General features: G+C 42.8%; 1 non-coding gene across 1 annotated transcript; it reads right to left on the bottom strand.

Moving 5' to 3' along the window:
* Window positions 1-5,502: 5,502 nt before the first annotated feature.
* Window positions 5,503-5,575, bottom strand: TRNAK-CUU (transfer RNA lysine (anticodon CUU)). The gene has a single exon. It is a non-coding gene; the product is annotated as a tRNA-Lys (tRNA).
* Window positions 5,576-18,237: the final 12,662 nt, after the last annotated feature.

Raw genomic sequence — 18,237 nt, 5'->3', positions numbered from 1 at the left:
GTGTTTATAAGTGAAGTTAAAACGTGGTAGTGTCAGTCAGCGCCATCTGTAGCCAAATGGCGAGTTTAGTAAACCATTTTATGAGCCTGGTGGCGTCACGTAGCACGTGAACTTATTATGAGTGGGCAACTGATCAATAGTACCTTGTACACAACCTTATGACACCAAGTCTGCCAGTACGAGACCCTCGTTAATGAATAAGGGAAAGAGGTGTAACCCAAGGGCTCGTTTTTTCGTGTTTTGACACAATATAATGCGATCTAACAGACAATAATGCCAAGGAATGTACAAGAGATGTTATTAGAACAAATGTAATGTGAATAGGAAGAAAGAAAAGTGGGTGGAAAAGTAACTAGCCGTGAGCAGGATCGAACCTACGACCTTCGTATAATGCGTTCGATGCTCCAACTATTGGGCTATCACAGCAGCATTCCCCCAACCTACTTTCTTGTGTTGATATGTCAAGTTAACCGTAGGAGTGTCAGTCAGCGCCATCTGTAGCCAAATGGCGGGTGTAGTACACCATTTTATGAGCCTGGTGGCTTCACGTAGCACGTGAACTTATTACGAGGGGCAGCTGATCAATAGTACCTTATACACAACCTTATGACACCATGTCTGCCAGTACGAGACCCTCGTTAATAAATAAGGGAAAGAGGTGTAACCTAAGGGCTAGTTTTTCCTTGTTTTGACACAACATTAATGAGATCTAACAGACAATAATGCCAAGAAATGTACAGGGGAAGTTATTACAACAAATGTAATGTAAATAAGAAGAAATAAAAGTGGGTGAAAAAATAACCTGCCGTGAGCAGTAATCGAACATACGATCTTCGAATAACGCGTTCGATACTCTAACCACTCAGCTATCACAGCGGCCTTCCCCCAACCCACTTTCTTGTGTTCATATGTGAAGTTAAACGTGGGAGTGTCAGTCAGCGCCATCTGTTGCAAAACGGCGAGTGTAGAACACCATTTTATAAGCCTGGTGGATTCACGTAGCACGTGAACCTATTACGAGTGGGCAGCTGATCAACAGCACCTTTACACAACCCTATGACACCAAGTCTGCCAATACGAGACCCTCGTTAATGAATAAGTGAATGAGGTGTATACCTAAGGGCTCGTTTTTCCGTATTTTGACAAAATATAATTGAGATTTAACAGACAATAATGCCAAGGTATATACAGGGGGAGTGAATAGAACAAATGTAATGTAAATAAGAAGAAAGAAAAGTGGGTGAAAAAATAACCGGCCGTGAGCAGGAATCGAACCTACGACCTTCGAATAACGCGTTCGATGCATTAACCACTGAGCTATCACAGCGGCCTTCCCCCAACACACTTTGTTGTGTTTATATGTGAAGTTAAACGTGGGAGTGTCAGTCAGCGCGATCTGTAGCCAAACGGCGAGTGTAGAACACCATTTTATAAGCCTGGTGGCGTCACGTAGCACGTGAACTTACTACGAGTAGGAAGCTGATCAATAGCAGCTTGTACACAACCTCATCACACCAAGTCTGCCAGTACGAGACCCTCAATAATGAATAAGGGAAAGAGGTGTATACCTAAGGCTCGTTTTTCCGGGTTTCGACCCAATACTAATGAGATCTAACAGACAATAATGCCAAGGAATGTATAGGGGAAGTTATTAGAACAAATGTATTGTAAATAAGAAGTAAGAAAAGCGGGTAAAAAGTAACCAGTTGTGAATGGATTCGAACCTACGACCTTCGAATAACGCGTTAAATGTATTAACCACTGAGCTATCACAGCGGCCTTCCCCCAACCCACTTTCTTGTGTTTATATGTGAAGTTAAACGTGGGAGTGTCAGTCAGCGCGATCTGTAGCCAAAAGGCGAGTGTAGAACACCATTTTATGAGGCTGGTGGCGTCACGTAGCACGTGGACTTAATACGAGTGGGCAGTTGATGAATAGTAATTTGTACACAACCTTGTGACACCAAGTCTGCCAGTACGAGACCCTCGTTTATGGATAAGGGAAAGAGGTGTATACCTAAGGGCTCGTTTTTCCGTGTTTTGACACAGTATTAATGAGATCTAACAGACAATGATGCCAAGGAATTTACAAGGGAAGTTATTAGAAGAAATGTATTGTAGGTAGAAAGAAAGAAAACTGGGTGAAAAATAACTAGCCGTGAGCAGGAATCGAACCTACGACCTTCGTATAAAGCGTTCGATGCTCTAACTATTGAACTATCACAGCAGCCTTCCCCCAACCCACTTTCTTGTGTTGTTATGTCAAGTTAAACGTGGAAGTGTCAATCAGCGCCTTCTGTAGCCAAACAGCGAGTGTAGAACACCATTTTATGAGGCTGGTGGCGTCACGTAGCACGTGAACTTATTACGAGTGGGAAGCTGATCAATAGCAGCTTGTACACAACCTCATGACACCAAGTCTGCCAGTACGAGACCCTCAATAATGAATAAGGGAAAGAGGTGTATACCTAAGGCTCGTTTTTCCGGGTTTCGACCCAATACTAATGAGATCTAACAGACAATAATGCCAAGGAATGTATAGGGGAAGTTATTAGAACAAATGTAATGTAAATAAGAAGTAAGAAAAGCGGGTAAAAAGTAACCAGTTGTGAATGGATTCGAACCTACGACCTTCGAATAACGCGTTCGATGGAATGACCACAGAGCTATCACAGCGGCCTTCCACCAACCCACTTGTGTTTATATGTGAAGTTAAACGTGGAGTGTCAGTCAGCGCCATCTGTAGGCAAACGGCGAGTGTAGAACACCATTTTATAAGCCTGGTGGCGTCACGTAGCACGTGAACTTATTACGAGTGGGCAGCTGATGAATGGTTTTTGTACACAACCTTATGACACCAAGTCAGCCAGTACGAGACCCTCAATAATGAATAAGGGAAAGAGGTGTATACCTAAGGGCTCGTTTTTCCGGGTTTTGACCCAATACTAATGAGATCTAACAGACAATAATGCCAAGTAATGTTTAGCGGAAGTTATTAGAACAAATGTAATGTAAATAAGAAGTAAGAAAAGCGGGTAAAAATAACCAGCCGTGTGAAGGATTCGAACCTACGACCTTCGAATAACGCGTTCGATGGAATGACCACAGAGCTATCACAGCGGCCTTTCACCAACCCACTTGTGTTTATATGTGAAGGTAAACGTGGGAGTGTCAGTCAGCGCCATCTGTAGCCAAATGGCGAGTGTAGTACACCATTTTATAAGCCTGGTGATGATGATGATTTGTGGGGTTTAACTTCCCAAAACCACCATTTGATTATGAGAGATGCCATAGTGGAGGACTCCGGAAATTTTGACCACCTGGGGTTCTTTAACGTGCACCCAAATCTGAGTACACGGACCTACAACATTTCCGCCTCCATCGGAAATGCAGCCGCCGTACCCGGGAATCGAACCCGCGACCTGCGGGTATAAGCCTGGTGGCGTCACGTAGCACGTGAACTTATTACGAGTGGGCAGCTGATGAATAGTAATTTGTACACAACCTTATGACACCAAGTCTGCCAGTACGAGACCCTCGTTAATGAATAAGGGAAAGAGGTGTAACCCAAGGGCTCCTTTTTCCGTGTTTTGACAAAATAATAATGTGATCTAACAGACAATACTGCCAAGGAATGTACAGGAGAAGTTATTAAAACAAATTTAATGTAAATAATAAGAAAAAAATGGGTGAAAACTAACCAGCCGTGAGCAGGAATCGAACATACGACCTTCGAATAACGCGTCCGATGCTCTAACCACTCAGCTATCACAGCGGCCTTCCACCAACCCACTTGTGTTTATATGTGAAGTTAAACGTGGAGTGTCAGTCAGCGCCATCTGTAGCCAAACGGCGAGTGTAGAACACCATTTTATAAGCCTGGTGGCGTCACGTAGCACGTGAACTTATTACGAGTGGGCAGCTGATGAGTAGTAATTTGTACACAACCTTATGACACCAAGTCTGCCAGTACGAGACCAAAGTTAATGAATAAGAGAAAGAGATGTATACCTGAGGGCTCGTTTTTCCGTGTTTTGACACAATATTATGAGATCTAACAGACCACAATGCCAAGAAATGTACAAGAAAAGTTATTAGAACAAATGTAATGTAAATGGGAAGAAAGAAAACGGGGTGAAAAAGTAACTAGCCGTGAGCAGGAATCGAACCTACGACCTTCGTATAACGCGATAGATGCTCTAACTATTGAGCTATCACAGCAGCCTTCCCCCAACTCACTTTCTTGTGTTGATATGTCAAGTTAAACGTTGGATTGTCAATCAGCGCCTTCTGTAGCCAAACGGAGAGCGTATAACACCATTTTATGAGGCTAGTGGCGTCACGCAGCACGTGAACTTATTACGAGTGGGAAGCTGATCAATAGCAGCTTGTACACAACCTCATGACACCAAGTATGCCAGTATGAGACACTCGTTAATGAATAGGGGAAAGAGGTGTATACCTAAGGGCTCGTTTTTTCGTGAATTGACCCAATACTAATGAGATCTAACAGACAATAATGCCAAGGAATATACAGGGGAAGTTATTCGAACAAATGTTATGTAAATAAGAAGAAAGAAAAGTTGGTGAAAAAATAACCAGCCGTGAGCAGGAATCGAACCTACTACCTTCGAATAACGCGCTCATTGCTCTAACCTCTGAGCTATCACAGCGGCCTTCCCCCAACCCACTTTTTTGTGTTCATATGTGAAGTTAAACGTGGGAGTGTCAGTCAGCGCCATCTGTAGCCAAACGGCGAGTGTAGAACACCATTTTATAAGCCTGGTGGCATCACGTAGCACGTGAACCTATTACGAGTGAGCAGCTGATCAACAGCACCTTGTACACAACCCTATGACACCAAGTCTGCCAATACGAGACCCTCGTTAATGAATAAGTGAATGAGGTGTATACCTAGGGGCTCGTTTTTCCGTATTTTGACAAAAGATTATTGAGATTTAACAGACAATAATGCCAAGGTATGTACAGGGGGAGTTAATAGAACAAATGTAATGTAAATAAGAAGAAAGAAAAGTGGGTGAAAAAATAACCAGCCGTGAGCAGGAATTGAACCTACGACCTTCGAATAACGCGTTAGATGCATTAACCCGTGAGCTATCACAGCGGCCTTCCCCCAACCCACTTTCTTGTGTTTATATGTGAAGTTAAACGTGGGAGTGTCAGTCAGCGCGATCTGTAGCCAAATGGCGAGTGTAGTACACAATTTTATGAGTCTGGTGGCGTCACGTAGCACGTGAACTTATTACGAGGGGCAGCTGATCAATATTACATTGTACACAACCGTATGACACCAAGTCTGCCAGTACGAGACCCTCGTTAATGAATAAGGGAAAGAGGTGTAACCTAAGGGCTAGTTTTTCCGTGTTTTGACACAATATTAATGAGATCTAACAGACAATAATGCCAAGGAATTTACAAGGGAAGTTATTAGAAGAAATGTATTGTAGATAGGAAGAAAGAAAACTGGGTGAAAAAGTAACTAGCCGTGAGCAGGAATCGAACCTACGACCTTCGTATAAAGCGTTCGATGCTCTAACCATTGAGCTATCACAGCAGCCTTCCCCCAACCCACTTTCTTGTGTTGATATGTCAAGTTAAACGTGGGACTGTCAATCAGCGCCTTCTGCAGCCAAACGGCGAGTGTAGAACACCATTTTATGAGGCTGGTGGCGTCACGTAGCACGTGAACTTATTACGAGTGGGAAGCTGATCAATAGCAGCTTGTACACAACCTCATGACTCAAAGTCTGCATGTACGAGACCCTCGGTAATGAATAAGGGAAAGAGGTGTATACCTAAGGGCTTGTTTTTCCGGGTTTTGACCCAATACTAATGAGATCTAACAGACAATATTGCCAAGGAATGTACAGGGGAAGTTATTAGAACAAATGTAATGTAAATAAGAAGTAAAAAAAGCGGGTAAAAAGTAACCAGTTGTGAATGGATTCGAACCTACGACCTTCGAATAACGCGTTCGATGGAATGACCACAGAGCTATCACAGCGGCCTTCCACCAACCCACTTGTGTTTATATGTGAAGTTAAACGTGGAGTGTCGGTCAGCGCCATCTGTAGCCAAACGGCGAGTGTAGAACACCATTTTATAAGCCTGGTGGCGTCACGTAGCACGTGAACTTATTACGAGTGGGCAGCTGATGAGTGGTTTTTGTACACAACCTTATGACACCAAGTCAGCCAGTACGAGACCCTCAATAATGAATAAGGGAAAGAGGTGTATACCTAAGGGCTCGTTTTTCCGGGTTTTGACCCAATACTAATGAGATCTAACAGACAATAATGCCAGGTAATGTACAGCGGAAGTTATTAGAACAAATGTAATGTAAATGAGAAGTAAGAAAAGCGGGTAAAAAATAACCAGCCGTGTGAAGGATTCGAACCTACGACCTTCGAATAACGCGTTCGATGGAATGACCACAGAGCTATCACAGCGGCCTTCCACCAACCCACTTGTGTTTATATGTGAAGGTAAACGTGGGAGTGTCAGTCAGCGCCATCTGTAGCCAAATGGCGAGTGTAATACACCATTCTATAAGCCTGGTGATGATGATGATTTGTGGGGTTTAACTTCCCAAAACCACCATTTGATTATAAGAGATGCCATAGTGGAGGACTCCGGAAATTTTGACCACCTGGGGTTCTTTAACGTGCACCCAAATCTGAGTACACGGACCTACAACATTTTCGCCTCCATCGGAAATGCAGCCGCCGTACCCGGGAATCGAACCCGCGACCTGCGGGTATAAGCCTGGTGGCGTCACGTAGCACGTGAACTTATTACGAGTGGGCAGCTGATGAATAGTAATTTGTACACAACCTTATGACACCAAGTCTGCCCGTACGAGACCCTCGTTAATGAATAAGGGAAAGAGGTGTAACCCAAGCGCTCCTTTTTCTGTGTTTTGACAGAATAATAATGTGATCTAACAGACAATACTGCCAAGGAATGTACAGGAGAAGTTATTAAAACAAATTTAATGTAAATAATAAGAATAAAATGGGTGAAAACTAACCAGCCGTGAGCAGGAATCGAACATACGACCTTCGAATAACGCGTTCGATGCTCTAACCACTCAGCTATCACAGCGGCCTTCCACCAACTCACTTGTGTTTATATGTGAAGTTAAACGTGGAGTGTCAGTCAGCGCCATCTGTAGCCAAACGGCGAGTGTAGAACACCATTTTATAAGCCTGGTGGCGTCACGTAGCACGTGAACTTATTACGAGTGGGCAGCTGATAAATAGTAATTTGTACACAACCTTATGACACCAAGTCTGCCAGTACGAGACCCAAGTTAATGAATAAGAGAAAGAGATGTATACCTGAGGGCTCGTTTTTCCGTGTTTTGACACAATAATATGAGATCTAACAGACCACAATGCCAAGAAATGTACAAGAAAAGTTATTAGAACAAATGTAATGTAAATAGGAAGAAAGAAAACTGGGTGAAAAAGTAACTAGCCGTGAGCAGGAATCGAAGCTACGACCTTCGTATAACGCGATAGATGCTCTAACTATTGAGCTATCACAGCAGCCTTCCCCCAACTCACTTTCTTGTGTTGATATGTCAAGTTAAACGTTGGATTGTCAATCAGCGCCTTCTGTAGCCAAACGGAGAGTGTATAACACCATTTTATGAGGCTGGTGGCGTCACGTAGCACGTGAACTTATTACGAGTGGGAAGCTGATCAATAGCAGCTTGTACACAACCTCATGACACTAAGTATGCCAGTATGAGACACTCGTTAATGAATAAGGGAAAGAGGTGTATACCTAAGGGCTCGTTTTTTCGTGAATTGACCCAATACTAATGAGATCTAACAGACAATAATGCCAAGGAATATACAGGGGAAGTTATTCGAACAAATGTTATGTAAATAAGAAGAAAGAAAAGTTGGTGAAAAAATAACCAGCCGTGAGCAGGAATCGAACCTACTACCTTCGAATAACGCGCTCATTGCTCTAACCTTTGAGCTATCACAGCGGCCTTCCCCCAACCCACTTTCTTGTGTTCATATGTGAAGTTAAACGTGGGAGTGTCAGTCAGCGCCATCTGTAGCCAAACGGCGAGTGTAGAACACCATTTTATAAGCCTGGTGGCATCACGTAGCACGTGAACCTATTACGAGTGAGCAGCTGATCAACAGCACCTTGTACACAACCCTATGACACCAAGTCTGCCAATACGAGACCCTCGTTAATGAATAAGTGAACAAGGTGTATACCTAAGGGCTCGTTTTTCCGTATTTTGACAAAATATTATTGAGATTTAACAGACAATAATGCCAAGGTATGTACAGGGGGAGTTAATAGAACAAATGTAATGTAAATAAGAAGAAAGAAAAGTGGGTGAAAAAATAACCAGCCGTGAGCAGGAATTGAACCTACGACCTTCGAATAACGCGTTAGATGCATTAACCCGTGAGCTATCACAGCGGCCTTCCCCCAACCCACTTTCTTGTGTTTATATGTGAAGTTAAACGTGGGAGTGTCAGTCAGCGCGATCTGTAGCCAAATGGCGAGTGTAGTACACAATTTTATGAGTCTGGTGGCGTCACGTTGCACGTGAACTTATTACGAGGGGCAGCTGATCAATATTACATTGTACACAACCGTATGACACCAAGTCTGCCAGTACGAGACCCTCGTTAATGAATAAGGAAAAGAGGTGTAACCTAAGGGCTAGTTTTTCCGTGTTTTGACACAATAATAATGAGATCTAACAGACAATAATGCCAAGGATTTTACAAGGGAAGTTATTAGAAGAAATGTATTGTAGATAGAAAGAAAGAAAACTGGGTGAAAAAGTAACTAGCCGTGAGCAGGAATCGAACCTACGACCTTCGTATAAAGCGTTCGATGATCTAACCATTGAGCTATCACAGCAGCCTTACCCCAACCAACTTTCTTGTGTTGATATGTCAAGTTAAACGTGGGACTGTCAATCAGCGGCTTCTGTAGCCAAACGGCGAGTGTAGAACACTATTTTATGAGCCTGGTGGCGTCACGTAGCACGTGAACTTATTGCGAGTGGGCAGCTGATCAAAATTACCTTGTACTGAACTTTATGACACCAAGTCCTCCAGTACGAGACACTTGTTAATGAATAAGGGAAAGAGGTGTATACCTAAGCGCTCATTTTTCCGTGTTTTACACTATATTAATGAGAATCAACAGACAATAATGCCAAGGAATGTGCAGGGGAAGGTATTAGAACAAATGTAATGTAAATAATAAGAAAGCAAACACGGTGAAAAAATAACCAGCCGTGAGCAGGAATCGAACATACGACTATCGAATAACGCGTTCGATGTTCTAACCACTGAGCTATCACAGCGGCCTTCCTCCAACCCACTTTCTTGTGTTTATATGTGAAGTTAAACGTGGGAGTGTCTCAGCGCGATCTGTAGCCAGACGGCGAGTGTAGAACACTATTTCATGAGCCTGGATCCGTCACGTAGCACGTGAACCTAATACGAGTGGGCAACTGATAAATAGTACCTTGTACACAACATTATGACACCAAGTCTGTTAGTACGAGTTAGTACGAGACCCTCGTTAATGAATAAGGGAAAGAGGTGTATACCTAAGGGCTCGTTTTTCCGTATTTTGACAAAATATTATTGAGATTTAACAGACAATAATGCCAAGGTATATACAGGGGGAGTTAATAGAACAAATGTAATGTAAATAAGAAGAAAGAAAGTGGGTGAAAAAATAACCGGCCATGAGCAGGAATCGAACCTACGACCTTCGAATAACGCGTTCGATGCATTAACCACTGAGCTATCACAGCGGCCTTCCCCCAACACACTTTCTTGTGTTTATATGTGAAGTTAAACGTGGGAGTGTCAGTCAGCGCAATCTGTAGCCAAACGGCGAGTGTAGAACACCATTTTATGAGGCTGGTGGCGTCACGTAGCACGTGAACTTAATACGAGTGGGCAGTTGATGAATAGTAATTTGTACACAACCTTGTGACACCAAGTCTGCCAATACGAGACCCTCGTTTATGAATAAGGGAAAGAGGTGTATACCTAAGGGCTCGTTTTTCCGTGTTTTGACACAGTATTAATGAGATCTAACAGACAATAATGCCAAGGAATTTACAAGGGAAGTTATTAGAAGAAATGTATTGTAGATAGAAAGAAAGAAAACTGGGTGAAAAAGTAACTAGCCGTGAGCAGGAATCGAACCTACGACATTCGTATAAAGCGTTCGATGCTCTAACTATTGAGCTATCACAGCAGCCTTCCCCCAACCCACTTTCTTGTGTTGATATGTCAAGTTAAACGTGGAAGTGTTAATCAGCGCCTTCTGTAGCCAAACAGCGAGTGTAGAACACCATTTTATGAGGCTGGTGGCGTCACGTAGCACGTGAACTTATTACGCTTTGGAAGCTGATCAATAGCAGCTTGTACACAACCTCATGACACCAAGTCGGCCAGTACGAGACCCTCGTTAATGAATAAGAGAAAGAGGTGTATACCTAAGGGCTCGTTATTTCGGGTTTTGACCCAATACTAATGAGATCCAACAGACAATAATGCCAAGAAATATACAGGGGAAGTTATTAAAACAAATGTTATGTAAATAAGAAGAACGAAAAGTGGGTGAAAAAATAACCAGCCGTGAGCAGAAATCGAACCCACGACCTTCGAATAACGCTTTCGATGGAATGACCACAGAGCTATCACAGCGGCCTTCCACCAACCCACTTGTGTTTATATGTGAAGTTAAACGTGGAGTGTCAGTCAATGTCATCTGTAGCCAAACGGCGAGTGTAGAACACCATTTTATAAGCCTGGTGGTGTCACGTAGCACGTGAACTTACTACGAGTGGGAAGCTGATCAATGGCAGCTTGTACACAACCTCATGACACCAAGTCTGCCAGTACAAGACCCTCCTTAATGAATAAGGAAAAGAGGTGTATACCTAAGGGCTCGTTTTTCCGTGTTTTGACACAGTAATAATGAGATCTAACAGACAATGATGCCAAGGAATTAACAAGGGAAGTTATTAGAAGAAATGTATTGTAGATAGGACGAAAGAAAACTGGGTGGAAAAGTGACTAGCCGTCAGCAGGAATCGAACCTACGACCTTCGTATAACGCGTTCGATGCTCTAACTTTTGAGCTATCACAACAGCCTTCCCCCAACCCACTTTCTTTTGTTGATATGTCAAGTTAAACGTGGGAGTGTCAATCAGCGCCTTCTGTACCCAAACGGCGAGTGTAGAACACCACTTTATGAGGCTGGTGGCGTCACGTAGCACGTGAACTTATTACCAGTAGGCAGCTGATGAATAGTAATTTGTACACAACCTTTTGACACCAAGTCTGCCAGTACGAGACCCTTGTTAATGAATAAGGGAAAGAGGTGTAACCCAAGGGCTCATTTTTCCGTGTTTTGACAGAATAATAATGTGATCTAACAGACAATACTGCCAAGGAATGTACAGGGGAAGTTATTAGAACAAATGTAATGTAAATAAGAAGTAAGAAAAGCGTGTAAAAAAGAACCAGCCGTGAGAAGGATTCGAACCTACGACCTTCGAATAACGCGTTCGATGGAATGACCACAGAGCTATCACAGCGGCCTTCCACCAACCCACTTGTGTTTATATGTGAAGGTAAACGTGGGAGTGTCAGTCAGCGCCATCTGTAGCCAAATGGCGAGTATAGAACACCATTTTATGAGGCTGGTGGCATCACGTAGCACGTGAACTTATTACGTGTGGGCAGCTGATCAACAGCACCTTGTACACAACCCTATGACACCAAGTCTGCCAATACGACACCCTCGTTAATGAATAAGTGAATGAGGTGTATACCTAAGGGCTCGTTTTTCCGTATTTTGACAAAATAATATTGAGATCTAACAGACAATAATGCGAAGAAATGTACAAGAAAAGTTATTAGAACAAATGTAATGTAAATAGGAAGAAAGAAAACTGGGTGAAAAAGTAACTAGCCGTGAGCAGGAATCGAACCTACGACCTTCGTATAACGCGATAGATGCTCTAACTATTGAGCTATCACAGCAGCTTTCCCCCAACTCACTTTCTTGTGTTGAGATGTCAAGGTAAACGTTGGATTGTCAATTAGCGTCTTCTGTAGCCAAACGGCGAGTGTAGAACACCATTTTATGAGGCTGGTGGCGTCACGTAGCACGTGATCTTATTACGAGTGGGCAGCTGATCTACAGCACCTTGTACACAACCCTATGACACCAAGTCTGCCAATACGACACCCTCGTTAATGAAAAAGTGAATGAGGTGTATACCTAAGGGCTCGTTTTTCCGTATTTTGACAAAATAATATTGAGATCTAACAGACAATAATGCCAAAGTATATACAGGGGGAGTTAATAGAACAAATGTAATGTAAATAAGAAGAAAGAAAAGTGGGTGAAAAAATAACCAGCCGTGAGCAGGAATCGAACCTACGACCTTCGAATAACGCGTTAGATGCATTAACCCGTGAGCTATCACAGCGGCCTTCCCCCAACCCACTTTCTTGTGTTTATATGTAAAGTTAAACGTGGGAGTGTCAGTCAGCGCGATCTGTAGCCAAATGGCGAGTGTAGTACACAATTTTATGAGTCTGGTGGCGTCACATTGCACGTGAACTTATTACGAGGGGCAGCTGATCAATATTACATTGTACACAACCGTATGACACCAAGTCTGCCAGTACGAGACCCTCGTTAATGAATAAGGAAAAGAGGTGTAACCTAAGGGCTAGTTTTTCCGTGTTTTGACACAATAATAATGAGATCTAACAGACAATAATGCCAAGGAATTTACAAGGGAAGTTATTAGAAGAAATGTATTGTAGATAGAAAGAAAGAAAACTGGGTGAAAAAGTAACTAGCCGTGAGCAGGAATCGAACCTACGACCTTCGTATAAAGCGTTCGATGATCTAACCATTGAGCTATCACAGCAGCCTTACCCCAACCAACTTTCTTGTGTTGATATGTCAAGTTAAACGTGGGACTGTCAATCAGCGGCTTCTGTAGCCAAACGGCGAGTGTAGAACACTATTTTATGAGCCTGGTGGCGTCACGTAGCACGTGAACTTATTGCGAGTGGGCAGCTGATCAAAATTACCTTGTACTGAACTTTATGACACCAAGTCCTCCAGTACGAGACACTTGTTAATGAATAAGGGAAAGAGGTGTATACCTAAGCGCTCATTTTTCCGTGTTTTACACTATATTAATGAGAATCAACAGACAATAATGCCAAGGAATGTGCAGGGGAAGGTATTAGAACAAATGTAATGTAAATAATAAGAAAGCAAACACGGTGAAAAAATAACCAGCCGTGAGCAGGAATCGAACATACGACTATCGAATAACGCGTTCGATGTTCTAACCACTGAGCTATCACAGCGGCCTTCCTCCAACCCACTTTCTTGTGTTTATATGTGAAGTTAAACGTGGGAGTGTCTCAGCGCGATCTGTAGCCAGACGGCGAGTGTAGAACACTATTTCATGAGCCTGGATCCGTCACGTAGCACGTGAACCTAATACGAGTGGGCAACTGATAAATAGTACCTTGTACACAACATTATGACACCAAGTCTGTTAGTACGAGTTAGTACGAGACCCTCGTTAATGAATAAGGGAAAGAGGTGTATACCTAAAGGCTCGTTTTTCCGTATTTTGACAAAATATTATTGAGATTTAACAGACAATAATGCCAAGGTATATACAGGGGGAGTGAATAGAACAAATGTAATGTAAATAAGAAGAAAGAAAGTGGGTGAAAAAATAACCGGCCGTGAGCAGGAATCGAACCTACGACCTTCGAATAACGCGTTCGATGCATTAACCACTGAGCTATCACAGCGGCCTTCCCCCAACACACTTTCTTGTGTTTATATGTGAAGTTAAACGTGGGAGTGTCAGTCAGCGCAATCTGTAGCCAAACGGCGAGTGTAGAACACCATTTTATGAGGCTGGTGGCGTCACGTAGCACGTGAACTTAATACGAGTGGGCAGTTGATGAATAGTAATTTGTACACAACCTTGTGACACCAAGTCTGCCAATACGAGACCCTCGTTTATGAATAAGGGAAAGAGGTGTATACCTAAGGGCTCGTTTTTCCGTGTTTTGACACAGTATTAATGAGATCTAACAGACAATAATGCCAAGGAATTTACAAGGGAAGTTATTAGAAGAAATGTATTGTAGATAGAAAGAAAGAAAACTGGGTGAAAAAGTAACTAGCCGTGAGCAGGAATCGAACCTACGACATTCGTATAAAGCGTTCGATGCTCTAACTATTGAGCTATCACAGCAGCCTTCCCCCAACCCACTTTCTTGTGTTGATATGTCAAGTTAAACGTGGAAGTGTTAATCAGCGCCTTCTGTAGCCAAACAGCGAGTGTAGAACACCATTTTATGAGGCTGGTGGCGTCACGTAGCACGTGAACTTATTACGCTTTGGAAGCTGATCAATAGCAGCTTGTACACAACCTCATGACACCAAGTCGGCCAGTACGAGACCCTCGTTAATGAATAAGAGAAAGAGGTGTATACCTAAGGGCTCGTTATTTCGGGTTTTGACCCAATACTAATGAGATCCAACAGACAATAATGCCAAGAAATATACAGGGGAAGTTATTAAAACAAATGTTATGTAAATAAGAAGAACGAAAAGTGGGTGAAAAAATAACCAGCCGTGAGCAGAAATCGAACCCACGACCTTCGAATAACGCTTTCGATGGAATGACCACAGAGCTATCACAGCGGCCTTCCACCAACCCACTTGTGTTTATATGTGAAGTTAAACGTGGAGTGTCAGTCAATGTCATCTGTAGCCAAACGGCGAGTGTAGAACACCATTTTATAAGCCTGGTGGTGTCACGTAGCACGTGAACTTACTACGAGTGGGAAGCTGATCAATGGCAGCTTGTACACAACCTCATGACACCAAGTCTGCCAGTACAAGACCCTCCTTAATGAATAAGGAAAAGAGGTGTATACCTAAGGGCTCGTTTTTCCGTGTTTTGACACAGTAATAATGAGATCTAACAGACAATGATGCCAAGGAATTAACAAGGGAAGTTATTAGAAGAAATGTATTGTAGATAGGACGAAAGAAAACTGGGTGGAAAAGTGACTAGCCGTCAGCAGGAATCGAACCTACGACCTTCGTATAACGCGTTCGATGCTCTAACTTTTGAGCTATCACAACAGCCTTCCCCCAACCCACTTTCTTTTGTTGATATGTCAAGTTAAACGTGGGAGTGTCAATCAGCGCCTTCTGTACCCAAACGGCGAGTGTAGAACACCACTTTATGAGGCTGGTGGCGTCACGTAGCACGTGAACTTATTACCAGTAGGCAGCTGATGAATAGTAATTTGTACACAACCTTTTGACACCAAGTCTGCCAGTACGAGACCCTTGTTAATGAATAAGGGAAAGAGGTGTAACCCAAGGGCTCATTTTTCCGTGTTTTGACAGAATAATAATGTGATCTAACAGACAATACTGCCAAGGAATGTACAGGGGAAGTTATTAGAACAAATGTAATGTAAATAAGAAGTAAGAAAAGCGTGTAAAAAAGAACCAGCCGTGAGAAGGATTCGAACCTACGACCTTCGAATAACGCGTTCGATGGAATGACCACAGAGCTATCACAGCGGCCTTCCACCAACCCACTTGTGTTTATATGTGAAGGTAAACGTGGGAGTGTCAGTCAGCGCCATCTGTAGCCAAATGGCGAGTATAGAACACCATTTTATGAGGCTGGTGGCATCACGTAGCACGTGAACTTATTACGTGTGGGCAGCTGATCAACAGCACCTTGTACACAACCCTATGACACCAAGTCTGCCAATACGACACCCTCGTTAATGAATAAGTGAATGAGGTGTATACCTAAGGGCTCGTTTTTCCGTATTTTGACAAAATAATATTGAGATCTAACAGACAATAATGCGAAGAAATGTACAAGAAAAGTTATTAGAACAAATGTAATGTAAATAGGAAGAAAGAAAACTGGGTGAAAAAGTAACTAGCCGTGAGCAGGAATCGAACCTACGACCTTCGTATAACGCGATAGATGCTCTAACTATTGAGCTATCACAGCAGCTTTCCCCCAACTCACTTTCTTGTGTTGAGATGTCAAGGTAAACGTTGGATTGTCAATTAGCGTCTTCTGTAGCCAAACGGCGAGTGTAGAACACCATTTTATGAGGCTGGTGGCGTCACGTAGCACGTGATCTTATTACGAGTGGGCAGCTGATCTACAGCACCTTGTACACAACCCTATGACACCAAGTCTGCCAATACGACACCCTCGTTAATGAAAAAGTGAATGAGGTGTATACCTAAGGGCTCGTTTTTCCGTATTTTGACAAAATAATATTGAGATCTAACAGACAATAATGCCAAAGTATATACAGGGGGAGTTAATAGAACAAATGTAATGTAAATAAGAAGAAAGAAAAGTGGGTGAAAAAATAACCAGCCGTGAGCAGGAATCGAACCTACGACCTTCGAATAACGTGTTCGATGAATTAACCACTGAGCTATCACAGTGGCCTTCCCCAACCCACTTTCTTGTGTTTATATGTGAAGTTAAACGTGGGAGTGTAAGTCAGCGCCATCTGTAGCCAAATGGCGGGTGTAGTACACCATTTTATGAGCCTGGTGGCTTCACGTAGCACGTGAACTTATTACGAGGGGCAGCTGATCAGTAGTACCTTATACACAACCTTATGACACCATTTCTGCCAGTACGAGACCCTCGTTAATGAATAAGGGAAAGAGGTGTAACCGAAGGGCTCGTTTTTCCGTGTTTTGACACAATATTAATGAGATCTAACAGACAATAATACCAAGGTATGTACAGGGGAAGTTATTAAAACAAATGTAGTGTAAATAAGAAGAAAGAAAGACGGGTAAAAAAATAACGAGCCGTGAGCAGGAATCGAACCTACGACCTTCGAATAACACTTTCGGTGCTCTAAACACTGAGCTATCACAGCGGCCTTCCCCCAACCCACATTCTTGTGTTTATATGTGAAGTTATATGTGGGAGTGTCAGTCAGCGCCATCTGTAGCCAAACGGCGAGTGTAGAAGACCATTTTATGAGGCTGGTGGCGTCACGTAGCACGTGACCTTATTGCGAGTAGGCAGCTGATCAAAAGTACCTTGTACACAACCTTATGACACCAAGTCCTCCAGTACGAGACCCTCGTTAAGGAATAAGGGAAACCTAAGGGCTCGTTTTTCCGTGTTTTGACACAATAATATTGAGATCTAACAGACAATATTGCCAAGGAATGCACAGGGAAAGGTATTAAAGCAAATGTAATGAAAATAGGAAGAAAAAAAGTGGGTGAAAAATTAACGAGCCATGAGCAGGAATCGAACTTACGACCTTCGAATAACGCGTTCGATGCTTTAACCATTGAGCTATCACAGCGGCCTTCCCGCAACCCACTTTCTTGTGTTTATATGTGAAGTTAAACCTGGGCGTGTCAGTAAGCGCCATCTGTAGCCAAACGGCGAGTGTAGAACACCATTTTATAAGCCTGGTGGCATCACGTAGCACGTGAACCTATTACGAGTGAGCAGCTGATCAACAGCACCTTGTACACAACCCTATGACACCAAGTCTGCCAATACGAGACCCTCGTTAATGAATAAGTGAATGAGGTGTATACCTAAGGGCTCGTTTTTCCGTATTTTGACAAAAGATTATTGAGATTTAACAGACAATAATGCCAAGGTATGTACAGGGGGAGTTAATAGAACAAATGTAATGTAAATAAGAAGAAAGAAAAGTGGGTGAAAAAATAACCAGCCGTGAGCAGGAATTGAACCTACGACCTTCAAATAACGCGTTAGATGCATTAACCCGTGAGCTATCACAGCGGCCTTCCCCCAACCCACTTTCTTGTGTTTATATGTGAAGTTAAACGTGGGAGTGTCAGTCAGCGCGATCTGTAGCCAAATGGCGAGTGTAGTACACAATTTTATGAGTCTGGTGGCGTCACGTAGCACGTGAACTTATTACGAGGGGCAGCTGATCAATATTACATTGTACACAACCGTATGACACCAAGTCTGCCAGTACGAGACCCTCGTTAATGAATAAGGGAAAAAGGTGTAACCTAAGGGCTAGTTTTTCCGTGTTTTGACACAATATTAATGAGATCTAACAGACAATAAT

The sequence above is a fragment of the Rhipicephalus microplus genome, unplaced genomic scaffold, assembly GCF_043290135.1.
Source record: "Rhipicephalus microplus isolate Deutch F79 unplaced genomic scaffold, USDA_Rmic scaffold_12, whole genome shotgun sequence".
Lineage (NCBI taxonomy): Eukaryota > Metazoa > Arthropoda > Arachnida > Ixodida > Ixodidae > Rhipicephalus > Rhipicephalus microplus.
Note: the sequence above shows the minus strand (reverse complement) of the source record. Positions and strands in the feature narration are given on the sequence as shown.